This window comes from Canis lupus, chromosome 9, assembly GCF_048164855.1.
Source record: "Canis lupus baileyi chromosome 9, mCanLup2.hap1, whole genome shotgun sequence".
NCBI classification, from domain to species: domain Eukaryota; kingdom Metazoa; phylum Chordata; class Mammalia; order Carnivora; family Canidae; genus Canis; species Canis lupus.
The window spans coordinates 22,160,216-22,185,994 of record NC_132846.1 but is presented as its reverse complement, the minus strand read 5'-3'; the positions used below and the strand labels follow the sequence as shown (position 1 = coordinate 22,185,994).

The window sequence follows — 25,779 nt, the reverse complement described above, 5'->3', positions numbered from 1 at the left end:
CTCTCTCTCTCTTTCTCTCTCTCTCACAGATAAGTAAATAAATAAATCTTAAAAAGGAAACTCACAAGAGAAAAAAGTGGTAACACTGTCTGGGACATAGCAGAACTCAGAGAATATATTTTTTAATTGAAAAATTCTGAAAGAAAATTAAAAAAGGAAAATTCTAGGCACTTCATAATTGATCATTGATAAAATGGCCTATTAAATTTGCAGTCTGTGATTCTTGGTGTTGAGATTCACAGGATAAGCTAGGAAATATTAAGACATTGAGCAGATTTCATGAGAGGTATTTGGCTTTTGAATTGGTTTCTCCTGGTCTAAGAGATAGCAACAGTAACAGCATCCATCTTCTGCACAACCTCATTCTTGGCATGATTAACCTGTAGAACTACTATAGTTTTATCTATCTTGGAGTGGAGAGATTCAGGAGACTCCAGCATGTGCTACAGCTTGGAATTATCCATCTCCAGCAACATTCCCGCAATGATTCCTGCCAGGTTTGAACACATGCTTTGGATGAATGGGAACAAGCATTCTACCCTATTTGTTTTTGTTCCTGGGTTGGAGAGGGGGCTATGGCCAGGACGGAGGCAGTCAGGAGCTGTTGCCACTGCACATGCATGATCGACTGGGGTGCCTGCAGAGGTTATATGGCAAGGTGATAGCTTCAGACACAGAGGTATATTTCTAAGGTGTAACAGTCCAAGGAATAGTGGTAGCAACAGTAGCATAGGATTGTAAGTTATGCACAACTTTGGGACACCTCCAGATTGGAAGCTGTTACTCAGCTCTTGATGGGCAGCACCAGCCCCACCAAAAGCCATAGCCAAGTAATCCAGGCACACAGCTCCAGTTGGAACCAGATGGCATAGAGTTCAATGAGGCTTAGACTGGTTATAGTGTTTGGCATTCCTTGAAAGCCTTGAGGTTTCCCACCTTGCTGCCAGTGTAGAGTAGTCCTCATTTGTGCTAACTAGTTAGGTGTATAATATGGAGATCTTCCTTGAGCCTGTGGAAATGCTGGCTCAAGGTAGCCACCAGCTGCAGTCTGGAACTGATGGCATTAACAGGGAGTATGTTCCAGAATAAGAACTGTTAGGTTATGTATGTCCTGTGTCTAGCTTGGAACTCTGAGAATGGGAAACTAAGACAGAAGTGAGGTCTCTTCATATATAAGCAGTGCTCCAGATTTAATACATGTCTATATAAAATGGCCTAGGAAATGAAGCAAAAGATGACTTCAAATAAATGTATAAAAACTTCCCTATATCCAATATAATTAAAAGTGGCAGAAAACAGTGTTGTTGTTGTTGTTTTTTTTTGTAAATATAATTTCACTTCCTGTTAATGACAGTTACCTGTGTAATTCTGTGTAAGATCTTTTTATTTTTCTGGAATTTAAATCTGGGTCATGAGCCAATAGATCTTTTTAGACACATTTCTTTGAATGAAGCATAGATTGAAATTGTCCATAGACATCTTTTTTATTATTTTTTATTCAAGAATTTTTAATAAGTTTTACTATGTAGCAGGCATGTATATTTGAAATAGAAAACATGATGAATTACTGTAAAATCCTTTGCAAATAGGTGAAAGAATATAAGTCATCAATAACGGTTAAAAATTTAGAAATGCCTTAGTATTGAATGAGGGTCAGCAATACAATTTTAGAGTAATTTTCACAAGTCATACGAAACAGTATTTATTTGATTATGCTTCTTTTGTTGTTATTGATGTATGAAAACAATTTTAAGTATGACAATTTTTTTAGGTATGTACCTAAATCTCAGTCTTTTGTTTCTTTTCTTTAAAATTCCAACATAATGAATGGTGTTATGATAGTTTCAGCTGTACATTATAGTGATTCAACAATTCTATACATTGCTCATTGCTCATCATGATAAATGTACTCTTAATCCCCTTTGTCTTTTTACCTATTCCCACCCCCCGCCTACTTCCCTCTTGTAACTATCAGTTTGTTTTCTGTAGTTAAGAGTCTGTTTTTTTTGTTTGTCTCTATTTCTTTGTTCTTTAGTGTCTTAAGTTCTACATATGAATGACATCACATGGTTTGCATCTTTCTCTAATTTTACTTAGCATTGTACCCTCAAGTCCATCCATGTTGTTGCAAATGGCAAGATTTCTTTTTTTTTTTTTTTAATGGTTGAGTATTATCCCATTGTATACATATACCACTTCTTTTTTATCCATTCATCTGTGGATGAAAACTTAGGTTCCTTCCATATGTCAGCAATTGTAAACATAGGGTTGCATATATAATTTTGAATTAGTGTCATAAATTTGTATTCTTTGGGTAAATCCGCAGTAGTAGAGTTACTGGGCCATATGGTAATTCTATTTTTAATTTTTTGAGGAACCTTCACAATATTTTACAGAGTGGCTCTACCAGTTTGCATTCCCACCAACTGTGCATGAGGGTTCCTTTTCCTACATCTTTGCAACACATGTTGCTTCTTGTGTTTTTGATTTTCGCCATTCTGACAGATGTGAGGTAATATCTCCTGGTGGTTTTGATTTGCATTTCCCTGATGATGAGTGAAATTGAGCATCTTTTTCCTGTGTCAACCATCTGCATGTATTCTTTAGAGGAAAATCTGTTCATGCCCTCTGCCTATTTTTTTTTTTCAATTGGATTCTTTGTTTTATTGGTGTTGAGTTATATAAGAGTTTTACATATTTTGGATACTAACCCTTTATTGTATATGTCATTTGCAAATACCTTCTTCCCCTTGGTATGTTGTAATTTTGCTTATTTTTTAAAAGATTTTTATTTATTTATTTGATAGACAACAAACAGAGGGAGCAGCAAGCAGAGGGAGTGGGGAGCCTGATGTGGAGCTAGATCCCAGAACCTTGGGATCATGAACTGAGTCAAAGGCAGATGCATAACAAACTGAGCCACTCAGGCTCCCCTAGCAAATTTATCTTTCTAAAGATTTATTTATTTTAAAGAAAGAGCACAAGCAGAGAGAGGATCAGAGGGACAAGCAGACTCCCCATGAGCAGAGAGCCCAACATGAGACTTGATCCCAGGGACCTGTGATCATCTACTGAGCCAAAATTAGATGCTTAACCAACTGAGTCACTCAGGCTGTAATTTTATTCTGTTGATTTTTTTCTCTCACTATGGAGAAGCCTTTTATTTTAACATAGTTCCACTAATTTGGTTTTGCTTTTGTTTTCTTTGCCTCAGGAGACATTATTAGAAGAACCTTGTGGGCAAGGTCAGAGAAGTTACTACCTGTGCTATCTTCTAGGATTTTTATGGTTTGAGGTCTCACATTTAAGTATTTAATCCATTTTGAGTTTATTTTTGGGTAAAGTGTAAGAAAGTAGCCCAGATTCATTCTTTTGCATGTAGCTTTTTCCCAGTACCATTTGTTAAAGAGGCTGTCTTATTCCTATTGCAAATCTTGCCTTGTTGAAGACTAATTGGCCAGATAAACATGCATTTATTTCTGGGTGTTCTATTCTGTTACATTGATCTATGTGTTTGTTTTTGTGCCAATATCATACTGTTTTGATTACCATAACTTTATAGTATATCTTGAAATCTGGAATTGTGATAACTCCAGTTTTATTCTTCTTTTCCAAAGTTGCTTTGGATAGTCAGTGTTTTTTATGGTTCCACACAAACTTTAGGATTTTTTATTCTAGTTCTATGAAAAATGCTGTTTGTATTTTGATAAGGATTGCATTAAATCTGTAGATTGCTCTGGATACTATGGACGTTTTAACAATATTTGTGCTCTCAATCCATGAAGATGGCATATCTTTCCATTTGTGTCATCTTCAGGGTTTTTTTTTTTTTAATTTTATTTATTCATGAGAGACAGAGAGAGAGAGAGAGAGAGAGAGGCAGAGACACAGGCAGAGAGAGAAAAAGGCTCCATGGAGGGAGCCCAATGTGGGACTCCATCCCGGGACTCCAGGATCATGCCCTGGACTGAAGGCAGATATTCAACCACTGAGCCATGCTGGTGTACCTATCTTCAGTTTTTTTTTTTTTTTTTAATCAATGTTTTATAGTTTTAAGAATATGGTTCTTTCACTTCCTTGGTTAAGTTTATCCTACATATTATTTTTGGTACAATTATAAATAGGAATGTTTGTTAATTTCTCTTTATGCTACTTCATTTTCAGTGTATAAAAATGCAACAGGTTTCTGTATATTGATTTTGTATCCTGAGATTTACCAAATCCATTTATTATTTCTATTAGTTTTGTGGTAGAGTCTTTGGGTTTATATATACAATATCATGAAATCTGCAAATAGTTTTACTTCTTCCTTACTAATTTGAATGCCTTTTATTCCTTTTTGTTATCTGATTGCTGTGGCTAGGACTTCCAGTACTATGTTGCATTAAAGTGGTAAGACTGAATATCTTTGTCTTGTTCCAGATCGTTGGGGAAAATCTATCGGTTTTTCCCTATTGAGTATGATGTTAGCTGTGGGTTTTTTTATATATGGTCTTTTTAAAAAATGTTGGAGTATATTTCCTCTAAACTTATTTTGTTGAGGATTTTTTTCATCAATGGATGTTGTCCTTTGTCAAATGCATTTTTCTTCATCTATTGAAATAATCCTATAGTTTTTATTCTTTCACTCAATGTGAAATGTCACATTGATTGATTTGTGAAAATTGAACCATACTCACATCCTAGGAATGAATCTCATTGATCATGTTGAATAATTATTTTAATTTTTTGTTAGATATTTTCTTGAAGATTTTTTGCATCTATGTTCATCAGACATATTGAACTATATGCATAAGAGGGTCTCACTCTTCACTCTTCTCAAATCCAGTGAATAACTTTATCACCATTACCTAAAATTCTTTATCAGTCAAATTACCGATCTTTGTTTCATTTAGTTCACATGCTGTGATTTTGTCTTTTTCTTTCACTAGAACATATTTCTCTGTCTCCTCATTTTATCTAACTCTCTATGTCCATATACCTTTTGGGAAAGTCACCTATGTCTCATACTCTTGAAACTAGTGACCTTATAAAGAAAAAGCACTGTGGTATAACATTTCCTGTTCACTAGAACCTGGCACTTCAGTGATGTCTCGTATGATATTGGGTATCCCCTACTGTTGTGACAGAACTGTGTTTTCCTTTAGTCTAGTCATGTGCAATGGCTCTCCTTGACTGTTGCTGTAGGCAGGGTTTGGTCCCCAGGTTGTTTGTAGACCAGTATGTAGCCACCATTGTCTTGATTGGGGTCAGACCAAGCATTTGCCAGAGCTGTGGTCACATGGAACTGCAGGGCACTGTCCCTGTGTTGTGCTCAAAAAAGCTTTCATTTGTGGGCACGGCCAGCAATCATAACATATATCTGCCTCCAGCCTATTGTTTAGGTGACAAACTGTTATGTATGATTTTATTCCCTTCTCCCCTAGGCAGGAATCACTTTGGGGTGGTGCTGACCCTTGTCAGAGCTGCTTGCAAACTGTCACACTTGTGGAACTACTTTGGATGGCCTGCTGAGAGCATGCTGGAGGGGGTGATGCCATTGGAGAATGCAGGGGCAGGGCATGCAGTGTTAGCAAGGTCTACACTGGTCTGTGGAAGAAGGCTTGTAGCCACTTCAGAAAACCACTGAGGGCACTTCTGATGGGGTGGTTCCACCAGATAATGTGTGGGAAGGTCATGCTGTCAGCAAGCTAGGTGGAGAGTGTTAGGGCTATGTTGGTTCATGAAGGTGTTTCTGTGTCTACAGTAGGGGAAACAGAGGAGGGGGGTGGTGTTCACCAGCTCTTTTGTTCTTGGAGCAGTCTCCCAAAGATCCCTGTCCTTATAACACATGCTCTGAGATTAGTAAACAAATTTCCCTTCCTTATACCCCAGGCATTTTTCAAAATGCTGATTCTATGCTGTATCTCAATGGGGCTGGTTGCTGTGCTATCCTTTTAAGAGCAGATTAAAACTGAGCAGACTCAGTTTTTTATTGCCTCTGGCTCTTCCAGAGCAAGCCTGCTGATTTTGAGGGTTCCAGGTGTTAATCGCCACTGATTGTAAGAAATTTTGAAGTTAAGACCCTCTGATTTTTAAATCCTAACATTATTGAGATTTATTTTCCCAGTAAAGCCCCCCCTCATGGCTAGAGTGCCTCTGTTGGATCTTGTCCTCTTCCTTCTGTAACAGCAGCAGCCCTCCCTCCCTAAAAAAGTTTTGTGGGTCAGATTGGCTTCTGACTGTGTCTCTGCCCTTCCTATCCTCTTTGGTGTAGTTTCTTCTGTACATTTAGCTGTGGAGAGTCTGTTCTATGAGTATTCAGTTGTTTTTACAGTTATCTACAATGATGTGGGTGTTATCTACTTGTATCTGTGGGACAAGGTTAACCTAGGATCTTGCTACTCTGTCATCTTCCTCTGAAATCTCTTTTATTATATTTCTGGTAATTAATCAAGACTATCCCCCAAAGAACATGTAATTTTTAAAACATATGTAATATAACATTTTTATGTACAAATTACCAAAATCAAAATTTGCTCATCTGTATTATTATTCAGAGGAAACCTCTTTATGGAATTTTCTAAATTTGTTGTATCATTGCTGACAACTGGATTAATAAAAAATATTGTGAAGAACTGAGATTTGTCCATCTAGGAATATCCAGATATATAGGATTTACCCAGAATTTCATGACAAATTGGAGAATGTGTATCTTCTCAACTGCTGGCAAATGAAATACTTGTATGGAATAATTTTGTACTACCATGAAATATAAATATGAGCTTATTTGGAAAAAAATAAAATTCTGTAAGTACTTGGAAGTCATCTGGCTAGTATGCTAAAAATTCTTAGCAAATTCTAAGAAGCAAGGTGAGATAAGGTTAGGAAGGAGAATAAAAGAAAAAAAAAAGATTTAGTGACATGAATCAAAATCACGAATTAGAGGATGTAGCCTCTATAATGCCATAAAGTATCAGTAATATTTCTCAAACTCAAAATCAGATGAAAAACAAATTGGGACCTAGATAAAGAGAGGCTTTATTCAAATGCATCATCGCAATAGAGGAGAAGGATTGGTAAATGGTCTCCAACTTATGATAGTTCAACACAATTTTTCTACTTTACCTTAAATTTTGATCTGTTCTGGGCTAAGGATACATGGTAGGATTCTCTTTCATGATTCTGGGCAGTGTCAGTGAGCAACAGCTCCCAGTCAACCATACAGTCACCAGATTAAACAACCAATACACTTAGAACCATTTTGTAGCAATATACGGAATATTTACAAGCCATATGTTTTCACTTTCAGTACAGCATTCTATAAATTACAGAGATATTCAATAGTTTATTATAAAGTAGGCCTTGTGTTAGATCATTTTGCCTGTCTGTAGGCTAATGTAAGGGTTCCGGGCATGTTTAATCTAGGCCAGGCTAACCTATGTTTGGTAGGCTAGGTGGAAAAAATGCATTTCAACTTACAGTATTTTCAGTTTATAATGACATTTTAGGACATAAATCCACCATGAGTTGAGGAAGATGTGTATTGTAACAGGGGAAGAAGGACTACTGGCACAGAGAGAATGCTCTGATCATGAGAATTTGACCATCTCAAAAATTAGGCAGACAGGGGTTTTTCATTTACCAATATGTACTGACAGGGTTTTTTTTTTTTTAATTTTGAAAATGAAATTATGCCTTAGTTTCTCAGTGGGATTAATTTGTTATCAGTTTAGACAAAAGAGAAATTTGCAGAAATTTTGGACAGGACCATAGGATTTTCATGGTCTCTGTAATTAGCGTAGATTCCATTAAAATTAATCTCTATCTACAACTACTACCCATTTACTTGTTACCATTTTACAAAATCCTCTTGTCAACATTCTGAGATTTATTTTGCCACGCCTTTATTGCAGCTGGAATGGACATAATTGAATGAGATCTGAACTACATTGGTTTGGTAGGGATATGTTTATTTCAAGGGCATAATGTAAGGTAGCTAAATTTTAATCTTCTGTTAGAGATAAGTCCATATATAAAAGTCGAAAGCTAAAAAAAATTAAATACAAAGCAACATGCTATGGTATTTAAAAATGCAAAATTAAATTCCAAGAAGAAAATAAACAAAAACAGCTGATAGTATTTAAAATGGGTTGACTTGGAGAAGTAGGAATTACAGTGGGTATTGGGATGGCAATGGCTGACATTTTAGGTTTTTATTTTATGTGAAAAATTTATGGACAAGTATTACCTGAAAATAATATAAAGTAAGTGAATTTAAGAGTAACTTGACTCACAAAAAAAAAAAAAAAGAAAGAAAAAAAATGAGTAACTTGACTCACTAAACATTTCCCTAGGAGTTCCTTTTTCGTAAAAATTTTTAAAAGATTTTATTTATTTATTCATGAGAGACATAGACAGAGAGAGGCAGAGACACAGGCAGAAGGAGAAGCAAGCTCCATGCAGGGAGCCCAACGTGGAACTCAATCCCAGGTCTCCAGGATCCCACCCTGGGCTGAAGGCAGCGCTAAACCGCTGAGCCACTGGGGCTGCCCTCCCTAGGAGTTCCTAAGCATCAATTGATTTTTTTTTCCTTGGTGTCATTTTAAGCATATTTCTTAAATTGTCCTTTGATGAGTAATGGATGGGAAATCTAAGGAATGAGGGCATGGAAGAATGAGTTGTCAAATCTCAAACAAAATTCTTGTGGGATTTTATTTTGGTTGAGATATTCCTTACTTAGAAGTTTAGAAAAGTCAATGGGTTTATAGATTTCTTTTTAACCTTCAAAATGGAAATAACAGTGGAAGTGTACTTTGCTACAGTGTTAAGAGAATAAATTATTAGTGATAAACCTGGCACTCAATACTTCTACACATTTGTACTTCCCATAGTACTCTTCAGACCTCAATTCTTGATTTTAAGAGCTTCAAATTTCACAGAAATGACATCCAAGGGAAGCAAGTAGAAAAAGAAAAAAAAAAAGGAAAAAAAAAGGGTGAGAAGTTTATGTCAAAATCAGTGTAATCGTAAATCAAAAACACATTTAGGTCTTCCCAGTGGCTGCTTTGCATGTGATAGGATCCTCTCAATTTTAAGTCAGCTCAAGCAGTTCATGAATGAGTTCTCTGCAGTAGCAAGTGCTTTCTCCTGTTAACCAGCTGTGGCTACCCACTGGCTTCTGTTTTATAAAAATGGTTTAAGTCTGATATAAAACATGCAATTAGAAGTTCATATGCACACAGTATTTTTATTCACTACATGGACTTTCCATTAAATTACACACTAGCTTGCCTCTTTTCTGGGTTCAAGAAAATGTGAACATATGGGGTTTGATTATTAACCGTGGTAATTAATTAGCTGTATGCACTGCTTTCTTTGCAGATTTTCATGTAACACATAACTGGAAATTCAAACCTGCAAATCCGTTACGTTTAAGAGAATTATAAGTATTGCTGATTTTTCCCTAGTTGTTCCTTTGTAAAGAATAAGAAATACACAACACAAGCATAAATCCAATTTATTTTTATCAGAATCTTGACTTCTAGAGTTGTTTTAGTTAACTTTATGTCAGGATTTTCATAATAGAATCTTCTTTTAAGGTGTTTATATTTGGTCATTCATTTGGAGAAAAATGGTTTTAAATTAAACGCACTTCATAATGCAGGTAAGTTTCAATGATTCTATTACTCATATTGAAGATTTTCATGAACTTAGAGCATTTCTAAGCTATTATTAGAGGAAAAAATACAGTTATCCCTTTTTGGAGTTTGACTGCTTTAAAGGAAAATCAAATAAAAATGCCCTAAGTATTTACTAAAAATAAAGTCACAATATAGTATAAATGCTGCAAACACTTTTGAACTAATAGAACACCAGAAAATTTGAAATATATTAAAATAAATATTAAAATATGCTTTAGAGTACAGGATGTAGCAGGGAACAGTGACTTGGAAATTCAAAAGCTTGTGTTTTTGTGGCTCCTTTTCAGACGTATCACTAGTGTTATGTCTTGCTTCCCTATTGATTAATATTAATATTGATTAATAGAACATTCTGAATATCCCTTCCATAGAAGAACTTATGTCAGCTTGTGTTCAGGCCCTGTGGTATATAACTCAGTCAAGCCTGTGTTCCTGAAAAGCTTTGCAATGCAGCAAGCATATTTTTGTCTCTTCTGTATGGGGTTGGGGGGGGACAAAAAAAAAAAAAAACCAAATAGACTCGCATTGTTTACTTACACATGGCTGACCATGATAACACTAATGTTTATTGAACCTCATTGATAGGGTCACTTCATCAAGATTAACACAGCTGGTTTGGCAGCTTCTGGTTTGATCCATTACAAAACCAAGTAAAACTGAAACATTAATACTTGCAAATCACATGAAATATTAAGTTAATGCATTTTTAAAGGAAAAGATGATATTTGATGAATCTGAATCATTTTAGTAAATTAATTATTGACTCTAATATTCTAATACCTGAATTGCTTATTATTCAAATATCCCCCTCTGCCAAGCTTCAGCTTATTGTATCTTTCTCCACTACTCGACAGAATGAAATCCAGCCCTGCATTGAGCATTCAATATATCCTATCTTATGCCATTTATTTTTTGATAACTTTTATGGTCTAAATGACATTTTGTTGAACTTTGCATGTATTTATGTCTTTCTCTAAAGCTTGATTACTGTATAACCCAGAGTCAGCAGTGTAGGGCTTAAGATCTTTTCTATTAATATAGCCCACAAGCAATAAAGAGGATATCTTTGAGATATTATTTTGTGATGACTGATAGAAGGCTTTTAATAAACTTAATAATAATGTAATAATTTAATAAAAGAAGAAAAAAGGGAAAGTAATACAGTTAAAATCAGTTTATCTACTTTGATGTTTGCCTTCCTGTTTTTCCAACTCATCACAGTTCTAGCTCCTATTATAGCTCTTGCTCTAAAATACTAATTGTATCAAGCCTCTTCTTTGCTTAAAACCCTACAAAGATTCCCCTTTGACCTAGAATAAATAGGATTTTATGAGTGGATATCCACTCACCTCACTCACAAATATGATAATTAATGTAAGTCCAAGTCCAAATTATGCCATGTATACAAATATGTATTAGAAAAACAATTGTTAGAAAACAGGTGCCAGCAGTTCAAGAACCTATTCACAGTTATCTCTGTCTCCTTTTATGGACTTTGCCTCCTTTATGGAAAATTCAATAAACTTTCCAAACAGGGTAAATGTGACAACATCACATGGGTTGGCTTCTACAACTCTGTAGTTGGCATAAGGCAACAGGATCCTCCTCAAACCAATAGCAAGACACAATGCTGATTAACAAGCTATGATTTTACTGGTAAAAAACTCTCATCTGATATTTATCATACCAATAGACATAACCTCATATGTTGACAGAGATATGCTCGCTGAGTAGATTACTTCTGAGTGTGGTCTTTCTGAAATAATGCCAGTTAACTACCTTGGATTTAATATATTACCTTGGATTTAAGGTTTGAATTAACCAGGACAAAAACAATATTTTATGCTGAAGTGTCTAAAATTATAGACATCTTAAAATTCATTTTCTGTATTAAATATTATTCATAAAAGTATTACATGCTTCTCATTAAAAACTCCAAAATAAATTAAGGTATAAATTCAAAACAAAAGTCCTCTTTTATAATTCCTCAAGGAAAGATCCTTACTTTTAATTCCTATAAATGGAAAACTAGGTGTCAAAGCCTAAAGAGTGAACAGTTGGAGCAAAAGATAAATTGTCAACAATAAGAACATTGTGTGAAATACAAGAATTTAGGTGCTTTGAAATGCAGAAGAACATAGAAAGGAAGAACATTACTAGATGATTTTTTATTTGTTCTAAAAACTTTTAGAACAAGGCCTGAAAACAATAGCTATCTGACTTTAATAGAAAGTAAACCCCAGCCATGATCCTTAGATACAATTTCAAAGACTATTTTTCGATCACATGGATAAGTTTGGGTACTGTGAGTATTGTCAACTTAGCCATGAATGGCCATGATGACATAAAATTTATTGTAACATAGCTAATAATTTGGACAAATTTTCATACTATGAACATAGCTCATATTGTAATTTCCTATTCCTTTGCAAAAAATAATTTTGAAAAATTATACATTGTTGACTACTTCTCAGGGAAAATATATGTAGAAATGGCCATAGAATTTAATTGTTCTTCATTTGTACTGACTGGCTCAGTAAGAATAATTTTACCATCTTTCACAAGAATCTATTATTGTGAGAAAAACATTATATACGGCATGAAGTGCTCCTATACATCTGCAGTGTCTATTTTTGTCAATATATTGAACTTTTTTTCTGACTTGAGAAACCACATTTTTTTTCAATATGGTAAGTGTACTCTTTAATTCCTATCACCCATTTCACTCACCCTCCACCCACTCCCCTATGATAATCATCAGTTGGTTCTCTATAATTAAGAGTCTGTCAATAGGTTTGTCTTCTCCCTCTCTTTCTCTCTCCTTTCTCCTTTGCTCATTTGCTTGGTTTCATAAATTGGACATGAGTGAAATTATATAGTACTTGTCTTTCTCTGACTTATTTCACTTAGCATAATACTCTCTAGCTCTATCCATATTGCTGAAAATAGCAAGATATCATTCTTTTTATGGCTAAGTAATATTCCATTAGATATCTATCAAATGTATACATCACATCTTCTTTAATCTTATTCATGAATCCATGGACACTTGGGTTGCTTCCATAGTTTGGCTCTTGTAAATAATGACGCAATAGACATAGAGCTGTGTGTATTCTTTTGAGTTAGTGTTTTTGTATCTTCAGGTAAATACGCAGTAGTGTAATTACTGGATTTTAGGGTAGTGTATTTTTAACTTTTGAGGAACCTCCATAGTGTTTTCCACAGTTGCTTCACCAGTTTGCATTCCCACCAACAGTACACAAGGTTTCCTTTTTCTCTATATCCTCACCAATACTTATTGTTTCTTGTGATTTTTATTTTAGCCATCCTGACAGGTATGAGGTGATACACATTTCCCTGACGATGAGTGATGTTGGGCATATTTTTCATGTGTCTGTTGGCCAGCTGGATGTCTTCTTTGGAGAAATGTCTGCTCATGTCTTCCGCCCATTTTCTATTGAATTACTGTTTTTTTTTTTTGGGGGGGGGTGTTGAGTTTTATCAGTCCTTTATATATTTTGTATACTAAAACCTTATCAGATGTATTGTTTGCAAATATATTCTCCCATTCACTAAATTACCTTGTAGTTTTGATTGTTTCCTTTGCCATGCAGAAAGTTTTTTAATTTTGATGTAGTCCCAATAGTTTATTTGCTTTTATTTTCCTTGCCTCAGGAGACATATCTAGAAAAATGTCGCTATGGCTGATGTCAGAGAAATTACTGCCTATGTTTTTTTTTGTTGTTGTTTTTTACTGCCTATGTTTATGTAGGGGTTTTATGGTTTTAAGTATCACAATTAAGTTTTTAATCTATTTTGAGTTTATTTTTTGTGTATGGTAAAAGAGGATGGTCCAGTTTCATTCTTTTGCATGTAGCTGTCCAGTTTTCCCAACACCATTTGTTGAATAAACTGTTTTTTTCCCATTGGGTATTCATTCCTACTTTGTCAAAGATTGAGTCTATAATTGTGGCTTTATTTCTGGATTTTCTATTCCATTGATCTATGTGTCTTTTTTTAAAAGATTTTATTTATTTATTCATGATAGTCACACACAGAGAGAGAGAGAGAGAGAGAGAGAGGCAGAGACATAGGCAGAGGGAGACGCAGGCTCCATGCAGGAAGCCCGATGTGGGATTCGATCCCAGGTCTCCAGGATCACGCCTTGGGCCAAAGGCAGGTGCTAAACTGCTGCGCCACCCAGGGATCCCTATGTGTCTATTTTTAAGGCAGTACCATACTGTTTTAATTACTGCTGCTTTGTAATATAACTTAAAATCTGGAATTGTGATACCTTCTATTTTGTTTTTGTTTTTCAAGATTTCTTTGACTATTTGAGGTCCTTTGTGGTTCCATACCAATTTTAGGATGGTTTCTTCTAGTTTGGTGAAAAATTCAAGTGGTATTTTGATAGAGATTGAATTAAATCTGTAGATTTAATTTTTTGAGTTTTGAGTACTATGGAAATTTTTAACAATATTTGTTCTTCCAATCCATGAATGTGGAATTTTTTTTTTCCATTTTGTGTCATCTTCACTTTCTTTCATCAATATTTTATAGTTTTCAGAGTTCATGTCTTTCATGTCTTTGGTTAAGTCTATTTTCTAGGTATTTTATTGTATTTGGTAAAATTGTAAATGAGATTTTTCTTAATTTCTTTTTTCTCCTGCTTCATTATCAGTGTATAGGAATACAACAGATTTCTATATGTTGATTTTGTACCCTGTGACTTTCCTGAATTCATTTATCACTCTACTAGCTTTTTGATGAAGTCTTTAGGGTTTTCTACATATAGTATCATACCACCTACAAATAGTGAAAATTTTATTAATTCCTTATCAATTTGTATGTCTTGTGTTTCTTTATGTTGTCTAATTGCTGTGGCTAGGACTTCTGACACCATGTTGAATAATAATGGTGAGAGTGGATAGCCTTGTCTTGTTCCTGACCCTAGGGAAAGTTATTTTTTCACTATTGAGTATGATGTTGGCTATGGGATTTTTATGTAAGGACTTCATTATGTTGAGGTATGTTTTCTCAACACTTACTTTGCAAAATTTTTTTTATCATTAATGAATGTTGTACTTTGTCAAATGCTTGTCCTGCAGCTAATGAAATGACCGTATGGTTATCCTTTCTCTTATTGATGTGATATATCATGTTGATTGCTTTGGGAATATTGAATCACCTCTGCCTCCTGGGAATAAATCTCACTTGATTGTCATGAATTATTTCCTTAATGTATTGTTGGATTTGGTTTGCTAGAATTTTGTTGAGATTTTTTGCGTCTATGTTCATCAGAGATATTGATCTTACTTTCCTCTTTCTCTCTCTCTCTCCCTCTCTCTTTTGGTTGGGGGGTTGTCTTTAACTGATTTTGGTATCACAGTGATAATGACCTCATAGAATGAACTTGGAAGTTTTCCTTCCTCTTCTATTTTTAGGAATAATTTGGGAAGAATAGTCATTAGTCTTCTTTAAATGTTTGGTAGAATTCTCCTGTGAAGCTGTCTGGTCCTAGACTTTTGTTTTTTGAGAAATAAAGAAACTCTGTTTCTATTTCTCTGTGTTAGGAAAGTCAGCTGCTTTTTTTGGTTTTAATGATAATAACCTTGTGAAGAAGAGGTCCTGTAGTGCCCTGCAGTACAATGCTCCCTGTTCCCTAGATCCTGATATTTCAGAGAGCATCACCTATTTGTGTTATGTGTGCTCTGCTGTTGACTCTTGGCCTCTTTTTATTTCAGTCCAGTTGTCTGGAGAGGCAGTCTGTGTATTGTGGGGCAGTGTTTAGTCCCCAGAAGTACTGTGTTGGTCTGCTTGCAAAATGAGGCTTGTCTTCACTGCTGCTGGAATTGGAAGTCATGAATGAGGTCAGGAGAAGTGCTGTTGATAGGGTTTGTACTGGTATTCTAGAGGAGGAGTTCTGCAATGCTGGAACTAGGGACTAAGTTAAATGTGACTGGGAAGGGTGAATATACGCGGGGAGAAGGAGGGGGGCTTGGTGTAAACAAATTAGGTAAGAGTGTGGATGCTATACTCTTTACCATAGGTGGTATACATATGCTGTGGGTGGGAAAGGTAAAGGACACCTGCTAAGCCCTTTGTTCTTGGAGGGATCTCCCTGTGATCCCTTTCTCTCCAAGCTTTCAGAGAGCAAATCACTCCCTACTCCTACCTACCCCCTGTCTACCCATCTGCCTCCAGTGTTTTTCAAACAGCTTGTTCTTTGCTGTCTGCTGTGCTATTTGTTGTGCTGTCTCTTTAAGGGCGTGGACTCCACTTCCTAAAGTCTTCCTAGATCTCCTAGAGTGGAGCCCACCATTTCTTTTTAAATTCCAGGGTTTAAGTCCTGCTGGTTATAAAAACTCATGATATTCAGCCCCTCTTACTTTCAAAGGCACATGTTTTAGGGATTTGTCCTCCGTATTCATGGGCTTTCAGTGTGAAAGTCTGATTTTTATCCTTTTCTGCATCATTGGTTCTCCCCCAGTCATGGATGGTCATTGTTTGTTTTGTTCTAAGACTGTGTCTTCACCCTTCCTACCTTCTTCCAGGTGGCTTCTTCTCTACCTTTAGTTGTGGAGTTTGTTCTACCAGTCTTCAGATTGTTTTCTGGGTTGTTTACACCAACATGAGTGTTACCCAATTGTATCTATGGGACAAGGTGAGCTTAGGGTCCTTCTAGTCTGCTATCATCACAGAAACTGGTTCATTGAACTTTTAATTCCCACTGGAAATTTCTGGAGATTTTTTGCAAATATACATTTTTACAGGGGAAAATTCTTTATTGGTATAATTTAGTGAAAAGCAATTTCAAGCAATTATATTACCAGGATCTTAGTAAATTTACAGTGTAACTTGTTAAAGCCAAAAGATATTAACAACGTAATTGAATTACCATATCTCTGAATACAGTAATAGGATGAGAATTATGGCTATTCATTAACTAAAATTATCTGAATTGAGGTGTAGGGAGGTAAGATCAGTGATCAAAGACCCATAAAAATATCAACACCCAAAACCAATTTTCTCTTTAAATTATAAATGTTCTTTACTCGTTTATATTTCAAAAACTACATTTTGTTTATTTTGAAAAGTCTACTGAGCAGCTCACAAGCCCTTGTCCCTAGAGTGGTTAACCAATCAGGCTCAATATCCTCATCTCTTCTCTTCTATCAAAGTTGAAAAGCAACATAAAAATCCCAGGAGTACAGCTTCAGTTATGAAAGCCAGCTTATTTGTATAGCTGAGGGGAATCCCATAGGGTCTTGTGCAAAATATTTCACACAGTATATGTTTCCATCCACAGATAACTTATTTTTTACTAGTCCATTTTTGGAGTTTTGTTGCTTGTTGCTCTAAATATCATTACGGTGAGTTGAATCATTGACACAGTTTTAGACATACAGTTTAACTGTATGTTATGGGAATTGAAACCCTGAACATGTATTATCTTTCTAATGAATTTGGTTATCATTTTCTAGTTCCTAAGTTTCAGTTTTAATGATTTATTGTCAATAAAATTACATTAAATTCTGCTTAGAAAATGGAAATTGCACAATATTCACACATCAAAATGACAAAGAATTATTACATTTAGAAATGTTTGTCATTCAATACTATAAATGTATTTCTTAAGCAGAAAAACTTAAGAACTTTGACCCTTTCAAGATTAATTTGTGACTACAAAGGAAAAGCATTTTAGTGAAGTCAAGGTTCAGGCTCCTTCTCTATAAAATTGTTAAATACTTTTGGAAAAAGTCAGTTTCCCTATTTACTATGCTGAGAGCTATTATTATCTCTTTTTTTTTTTCACAAAAGACTTCAAATGCTCCAAAACTTAAACTTTGTCCGAATAAGGCATTATAATAATATTCTAACCATCATGTTGTCTTTTACCAATAGATTCCCCCATAAACAGTATAAGCAATACTAGCCACTTGGCAAATATTGAATTTCACATCCCTCTTGGATTATTTTAACAAAGTAAAAAAACAAAACCTTGAAATGGTACGTAAGTGTTGCTGATTTGAAGGAAAACATAAAATGTGACACAATAATAAATATTCTAGGGTAATTTTTTTCTTTTTTTTTTTTGGGTAATTTTTTTCAAATGAAAATTCAATCAAAATTTCATAAAATTAAAAAGATTTAACAAATATGTGTTCTTTAGTAATATTCTCTTCTCGAGAAGAGTAATTAATATGTTGCGATACAAAATGCAACTCTATGAATGCTAGCAGGTGTTTTTGTGTGTTTCAACTGTGTGTATGTTTGTGTGTTCTAGAAGAAATCATCTTTAGTTTCTGCATTTGTTTCCTGTTGTGGTTTGTGGTTTATAAAGAATCGAGACTGCTCCAAGTATTTAAGTTTCCATTAAAGCATAATTTACACATGGAAAAATACACATTATCATATGTCAAGAAATGTAGTTTACTTTTATCCAAAAGTATGCTACATTTACTACATCTATTAGGTGGATATTTTAGTATTAAGAAATGTGAAGAGTTTATGAGAACATTTTTCTAGATATGTCTACTGAGGCATGGGCAATAAAAGAAAAAATAAACTATTGGGACTACATCAAAATACAAACTTCTGCACAGCCAAAGAAACAATTAACAAAACTAAAAGGCAACCTACTGAATGGAAGAAGTTATTTACAAATGATATATCTGATAAAAGGTTAGTATCCAAAATATATAAAGAACTAATATAACTCAACACCAAAAAAAAAATCCAATTAAAAATATACAGAAGATAAGAACAGACACTTCTCCAAAGAAGACATAGAGATGGCCAACAGACAGAATAATATATGCTCAACATCACTCATATCAGGGATATGTAAATGAAAACCACTATGAGCTAGCTCTCACCTGACACCTGTCAGAATGGCTAAAATCAACAAGGCATGGAGCATGTGGAGAAAAAGGAACCTTCACACACTGCTGATGGGAATGCAAACAGGTGCAGCCCCTATGGAAAACACTATGGAGGTTCCTCAATAAATTAAAAATAGAATTACCATATGGTCCAGTGATTGCACTACCAGGTATTTACACAAAGAATGTGAAAACATTTTTTTAAGATATATGCACCTATTTATTTATTTATTTATTTATTTATTTATTTATTTATATTTATTTATTATATTTATTGCGTCAGTATTTACAATAGCAAACTATAGAAGCAGCCCAAGTGTCCATTGATAGATGATTGGATAAAGAAGATTGTGTGTGTGTGTCCATGTGTATGTATGTAAAATGGAATATTACTGAGCCCTAAAAAGAATGCAATCTTGCCATTTACAATAATATGGATGGATCTAAAGTGTATTATGCTAAATTAAATAAGTCAGAGAATGACAGATACTGTATGACTTCATTGTTTTGTAGAATTTAAGAAACAAAACAAATGAAAAAAAAGACAAACCAAAAATAGACTCTTAACTATAGAGAACCACCTGATGGTTACCAGAGCTCCACTGATATTTATTAGATTTAACTGAATTGAAGGTGGCCACAGTGAAAGTGGAGAGGGAAAAGAAAAAGGTGTAAAATCTACTTGTTTCATACTCAAGAAATTAAGGACAGAGTTCTTAGAATCATTAAGCTTCATTTTCTCACCTACAGAACATAGGTTGGTGGGAGAATAGGTAAAATACATGACAAGAACTAAAGACTGCACTTATCTTGATAAGTGCTAATATGTGGAATTGTTGAATCACTTGAAACTTGAAAATTGTTGAAATCACTTATACATTTGAAACTAATATAGCACTGTATGTTAAATATACTATAATTTTTTTTAATTTTAATTTTTAAAAGGATCTGAGATCTTAACTATACTCTCAAACTAGTAAGTTAGCATGCCAGGGTTTCATAGATGCTGTTATAAGTCATGAAGCTCCTGAGGAAGAAACAGAGGACAGTTTATTGTTCACAGCAGTAACAGTAGCTAAAATGTGATCATTTACACTATTTCCTTAGCCTCAGTCTCTACATGATTCTGAAACAAGGCCCAGTGACATCTGCTTATATGATAGGCTGTGTTAGAGGAGAGAAAATCTAAACTTTGAAAATCCCAATCTTTTATAGAAGGCTGCATGCAAACTTACTAAAACCTTTTCCTAGAGAGGCAATATCTTAATTATACTAATCAGAAACAAATCTTCACTCTACCTTGAATAAAGCTATTTCTTTTTTCCCCATGGTGATTTCTGTATTAACATCACTGTAAATAAAAGCAGTTTGAGAAAAAGGTAGCCCAGTGTCTCTCCTCACACACATGCATAAATACAAAGGACTCAAAAGAATTATCTCACAACTTATTATAGTTCAATTCTTTTCATACTGAACATACCCAAGTAAGCAAAAAGTCAGGAAAAGACCATTACCCATTTATTATTGGCATCCCTAAAACCCCTCTCCCACCAAATATAAGCACTATCCTGAAATCTAACAGCATAAGTCTTTTGCCTGTTTTATTTTTTTTGTACTTAAAACACTTAAAAAAAAAAGAAAAGAAACACATATACTGTGTACTCTGTCACATTTGGCTTCATTCATTCAAATTATATTCATGATGATTCATCCATGTTGCTATGTGTGGTTCTATGTATTGTTTTTATTGAGGTATAATGGACATTATACCTTATATTAGTTTCAGGTGTACAACATAGTGATTCAAACTTGTATGTATTGTGAAATGATCACTACATAAGTCTAGTTGTCATACATACCACACATTGTTACAGAATATTTTTTATTGTGATGAGAACTTTTATGATTTATTCTTTTAACTATTTTGAAATATGCATTACATAATTAACTGTAGTCATTTATCCTGTATATTACATCCCCATGATTCATTTTATTACTGGAAGTTTTTATCTCTTGACTCCTTTTACCCCCTGCCTCTGGCAACCGCCAAACTTGTTCTCTATCAATAGGTGTTGATTGTCATTGCTGTATACATTTTATTGAGTGTCTGTAACACCTCAGCTGCATCTGGCAATCTCTAATTTTGGCTATAATAAACATAAAATAGTTTTGTAGCAATTAGAGATGGTATGGCTCTTTTGTGTTTATTCTCATCACCAGACAATAAACCAATATTTCTAGTTTTTTTTTCAAGAAAAGACTTGTATATCTGAACACTGTGACTTTGCTTTTAGTAATATCTAACATATAATATAAACTTATCCTTATTCTTGAAATCTAACGGCTCTTGGGATCTAAATGGCTGACAATCCTATCATAGGTTGACTACTATTCTCGTGAAGCAAATATACAAGAGTATTAGGAGAGAGAGAATGTTCTCTGAATACTCTGCATCATTAAACTATGTGACAAATATTTGGCACAATACAATGTAAGTAATGTCCATACTACACCCTAAATGAAGATACATGATGAAAATATATTGTCATTGCTATCTTGTCTATCAAGACCATTCACTTTAAAAAATCCCAAGATCTAAACTTCAAGAGTCAAAACCCTCACAAAAACATCATGGTATATACCTCAGAAGTTGTGATAGGTCTTATATATACAATTTTTAGGATGCATTAAAACAGTTTATGTAACACTCATCTTCTAAAGTTTGTTTATTTTGTTTTCTTTTATATAGAACCAAATATCAGTTATACAGTAAAACTTGGGGTTTGGAAGAATTGATCAAAAGATCCTGCTATAAATACAAACAACAACACATAGACATTGCAGAAGACATACTGACTTAAAATATACTGAATGACACTATTATGAAAATGCTTTTGTTTTAATTGGTTTATCCACTTTGAACATCAGAATCTTGACAATAAACCAATTAAGTTAGGAAAAGTAGGTTTGGATGCCTTTTTTCCCCCCAAATATCTAAAGTAGTTCTTTAAAATGGGGAATTCATTAAACAATGAAAACTATTAGCTTTTTTTCTTTACTCTTTTTTTTTTAATTCAAATTCAATTTGCCAACATATAGTATAACACCCAGGGCTCATCTCATCATGTGCCCTCCTTAATGCCTGTCACCCAGTTACCCCATCCCCTGACCCACTTCCCCTTCTGCAACCCTTTGATTATTTCCCAGAGTTAGGGGTCTCTTGTGGTTTGTCTTCCTCTCTATTTTTTTTCCCACTCAGTTTCCCTCCTTTCCCTTATGGTCCCTTCCACTATTTCTTATATTCCACATATGAGTGAAACCATATGATAATTTTCTGTCTCCAACTGGTTTATTTCACTCAGCATAATACCCTCCAGTTCCATCCACATTGAAGTAAATGGTATGTATTCATCCTTTCTGATGGCTGAGTAAAAAGCTATTAGCTATAATGTTATTTTACATTGCTAGGGTGCTTTGGCTTATAACATATATACTATTCTCCAGTTATTGTTGAATAATCTCCCAGTAGGTACTAATACATGCCTATTTGCATTACAAGTATTGGATAATCCTGGAATTCTTGTTGCTATGTCTCACGTACTAACAAAAGGGAAATATATGCTTTTAGACACCTTGCACTTATTGTTAGTCTGACCTATTGTGTTTACCCAAATCTCCGTATATTTTTTTCCCTTTCTCTGCCTATAGTTAGGTTAATTTACACTACCATCTTCTTAATATGTTAGCATTATAGTCATGCAGTTTACTTTTCTATTTTATTTTCAACTATGTCAGAACATATGACAGTATTTCTTAAGGAAACAAGATAAGAAAAGCATTGTAAGCATAAAACATATCATGTGAAATTTTCTAGTGCTGAATTTACATCCATAATTTATTTATGAAATAATTATTCTCTTAATATTATGAGTTGAAAAGATAAACTCATGCTGAAACTGTTACTTGCTTTTAATCAATCATATTTAAGGCCATAGTCCTATTTGGCAGTAATTGTGATGAGTGCTGGGAATAAATATGTTTGTCATCAGACATGAACTCAAAAGCCTCACAGATTAGAAGTAGAAGAATTAATATTTGTATAGTCCCTGACATTCTACTCTTATTTTCATGTGATTCAGCTCAATAAGACGAGCCACGTATGAGGCATTGTTACTTTTCTCACTTATGAAGAAATAGAAAATGAGAAGTATCTTAAACTAGTTCACATACTGAGTAACAATGAGCCTCATTCAGTATTTAAATTTCCTTCATCTGGTTCAAAATCCCATTGTTTTTCCTATAAAACAAATGAATAAACAAAGACAAACGAGACCATATGGGTTTCACAAATGCCTTCTAAATGGTGCAGGTTTTTTCCTGTCCTCAGAGAATTTGATCTACTCTGTTGTTCCTTCCCATTGTTATTATTGATAACAATTATGTTTTGTTTTGTTCTATTTTCTCATCTGCCACTCTTGGCTACTAGATATACTGAATTCAGGCAGTGTCAAGATCTCATCCTAAGTATGTCCATAAAAAAGAGAATGTTTGGTGTTCAGTCTGTTCTTTTTGTTCAACTTTAAAATGATACCCTATGTAGAAATTATGGCTTTCTGGGCAGATGAGTTAATTAATTTGAATCCACATGGCACTGAAATTATGTGAAATTGAGTAAAGAACACTTTAACATTAGACTACATCTGGTCACATTGTTATTAATGTCCAATTGCAGGAGTTTTTACACTCAAAAGTAGAAGACTTATATTCATGAATACTAAAAATCCTAGTCCAAAGGTGACTCAATATTCTTAATATAATTTTAGATAGGCAAATTGACACTTACTTGAAATATTTTGAGAGAAATATTATCTTACATGTAACACAAAACAAAACAAAAGTTAATTTAGAATGATTGCCCCAAGAGGAATGCTATTTTTACAAGAATTGTTAAAATGCATATTTATTGCACATTAATCAGTTTTTCTTACTAGGTATGCTAAACTTCACTTAGGTTTCATTTAGTGGAAACAAATGTTTGCCTCTGACAATTTCTTTTTTAAATTTCATTTCAGGCACTTAATAGAACCAACTCTCACATATTTCTTTTCTATGAAGCAGATCTTCTTCATCTCACAGATCTTGAGAAGGGCTATCAACTGTGGGACTTATTTATATGTTAAACACATCATTTTATTTCATAGTCTAATAACTTGCTCAAATAAGTTAAATAGTTGATTTAAATCTCACTCCTCATTTTACTTTTCTGATGAAATCTTTCCTAATCCTCCTAGGTAAAATATCTTACACATAGCTGTGTTTTCCTGTTCGGCCTTATATTTTCCTAGAAGGCAACCTGTCACATTGGATTATATCTAGTGTTTTATTTATGCTCCTTTATACCATGAACTCTCAAGAGGGAGAGTTTGATCACTATTTATTATATTTTAAAAGCTTCTTCTTCCTGTCATTTTTTAAAAAATATGGGTCCAACGTTCATAACCACCATAATACTGGTTAATTATTGCTGAATAACAAATTATTCTAAAACATAAGAGCTTAAAACAAGAAACATTTACTATCTTACCATGTTTTCTTTGGACCAATAATTCAGGCCTTGTGTAGCTAGATGGCCCTGGTTCTGGGTCTCTAAGAAGGCTGCAGTAAAAATGTCAATCTGGGATATATCCACCAAAAGTTTCCAAGATAGTCCACTTATAGGGCAGTTGGCAGGGTCCCTCAAGTCTTGATTATATATCTCTGCCAGTATGGCTGTAAGAATGTACTCATAATATGGCAGCTGGCTTTCCCCAAAATGAGTGACATAAGAGAAAGAGCAAGGAAGAAGCAATGATGACTTATTATCTAGTACCAGAGACACCATATTATTTCATTAGAAGTCATTCATTCAGGGGCACCTAGGCAGCTCAGTCAGTTAGGCATCTGCCTTCACGTCAGGTCAGGCCATGATCCCAGGATCGTAGGATCATGTCCCACATTGGGCTCCTTGCTCAGCAGGGAGCCTGCTTCCCCCCCCCCCACTCCCCCTGCTCTCTCTCTCTCTCTCTCAAATAAATAAATAAAACCTTAATTTAAAACAAAACAAGTCATTCAGTCCAGCTCACACACTAAAGGGAGTATAACTGGTAGATTTGGATTTAACTTTGCAGGGAGTTGTATTAAAGTTCTTCAGAGAAACAATACCAATAGGAGATTATATATATGAGAGGTTTTTTTTTTTTTTTTTTTTTTTTTATATGAGAGGTTTATGCAAAGAATTGGCTCACGTAATTATGGAGGCTCAAAAGTCATAATCTGCTGTCTTTATGCTAGAGAACCAGGATAGCCTGTGATATAATTCACTCCAGGTCTCTTAAAGGTCCAAGAACCAGAAGTGCCAATATCTGAGAGCAGAAGATGGATGTCCCAGCTTAAAGCAAAGAGAAATTCACCTTTCATATGCCTTTTTATTCTGTTCAGGATTTAACAGATTTGATGGAGTCTGCTTGCATTAGCCAGGGTGATCTTTACTCAGTATGCAGATTCAAATGCTAATCTCTTCCAGAAATACCCAGACAGACACAACCAGAGATGTTTTACAAACCATCTGGTATCCCTTAACCCAGTCAAGTGGACACATAAAATTCACTATCACAGAAGTGTCAAAAAATTAGTGCATGTATTTTAAACCACCATACCTACCAATCTCCTATTATAGTTAAATCCTTCTTTCCAAGGCCTTCAGCTTCATATTCACAACTGGTCTTCTTCACAAGAATACTAGGTTGGATAATGTGCAAACTCATGGATACCTTTAATTATACTTAAGTTTAAAAGTGGATTTGAATCTTTATTCAGCCTCAGTTTCTCTTTTTGTGATCTTATAAAAGTAGTTATAAGAAATTTATGAGAATTAAATGAAGCAAAATACATAAAGTGCTTAACACTGTGCTACAATGTGAACAATAAATGTTAGTGCTGGTATTATCATCATTATGATCATAAGCAGATGTGAAGAGCATCCACCATATGCTTTTCTGTGCTTAGATCACGGCTCAGTTGTATTTCTGCCCATCACAAAGGCAAAAGGAATGTGCTGCCTGTGTTCAGTCCTAGAGCCTTTCCACACTGACTGAATGAAATACAACAAAGAAGAGACCATCATATGGAAAAATTGTTTTTTTTTCCACTTAGTTATCCAATGGAATATAGAT

The 25,779-nt window shown here is 34.4% G+C and overlaps 1 pseudogene; it reads right to left on the bottom strand.

The window, feature by feature from the left end:
- Positions 1-317: 317 nt before the first annotated feature.
- Positions 318-25,371, bottom strand: LOC140640663 (polyadenylate-binding protein 4 pseudogene; annotated as a pseudogene).
- Positions 25,372-25,779: the final 408 nt, after the last annotated feature.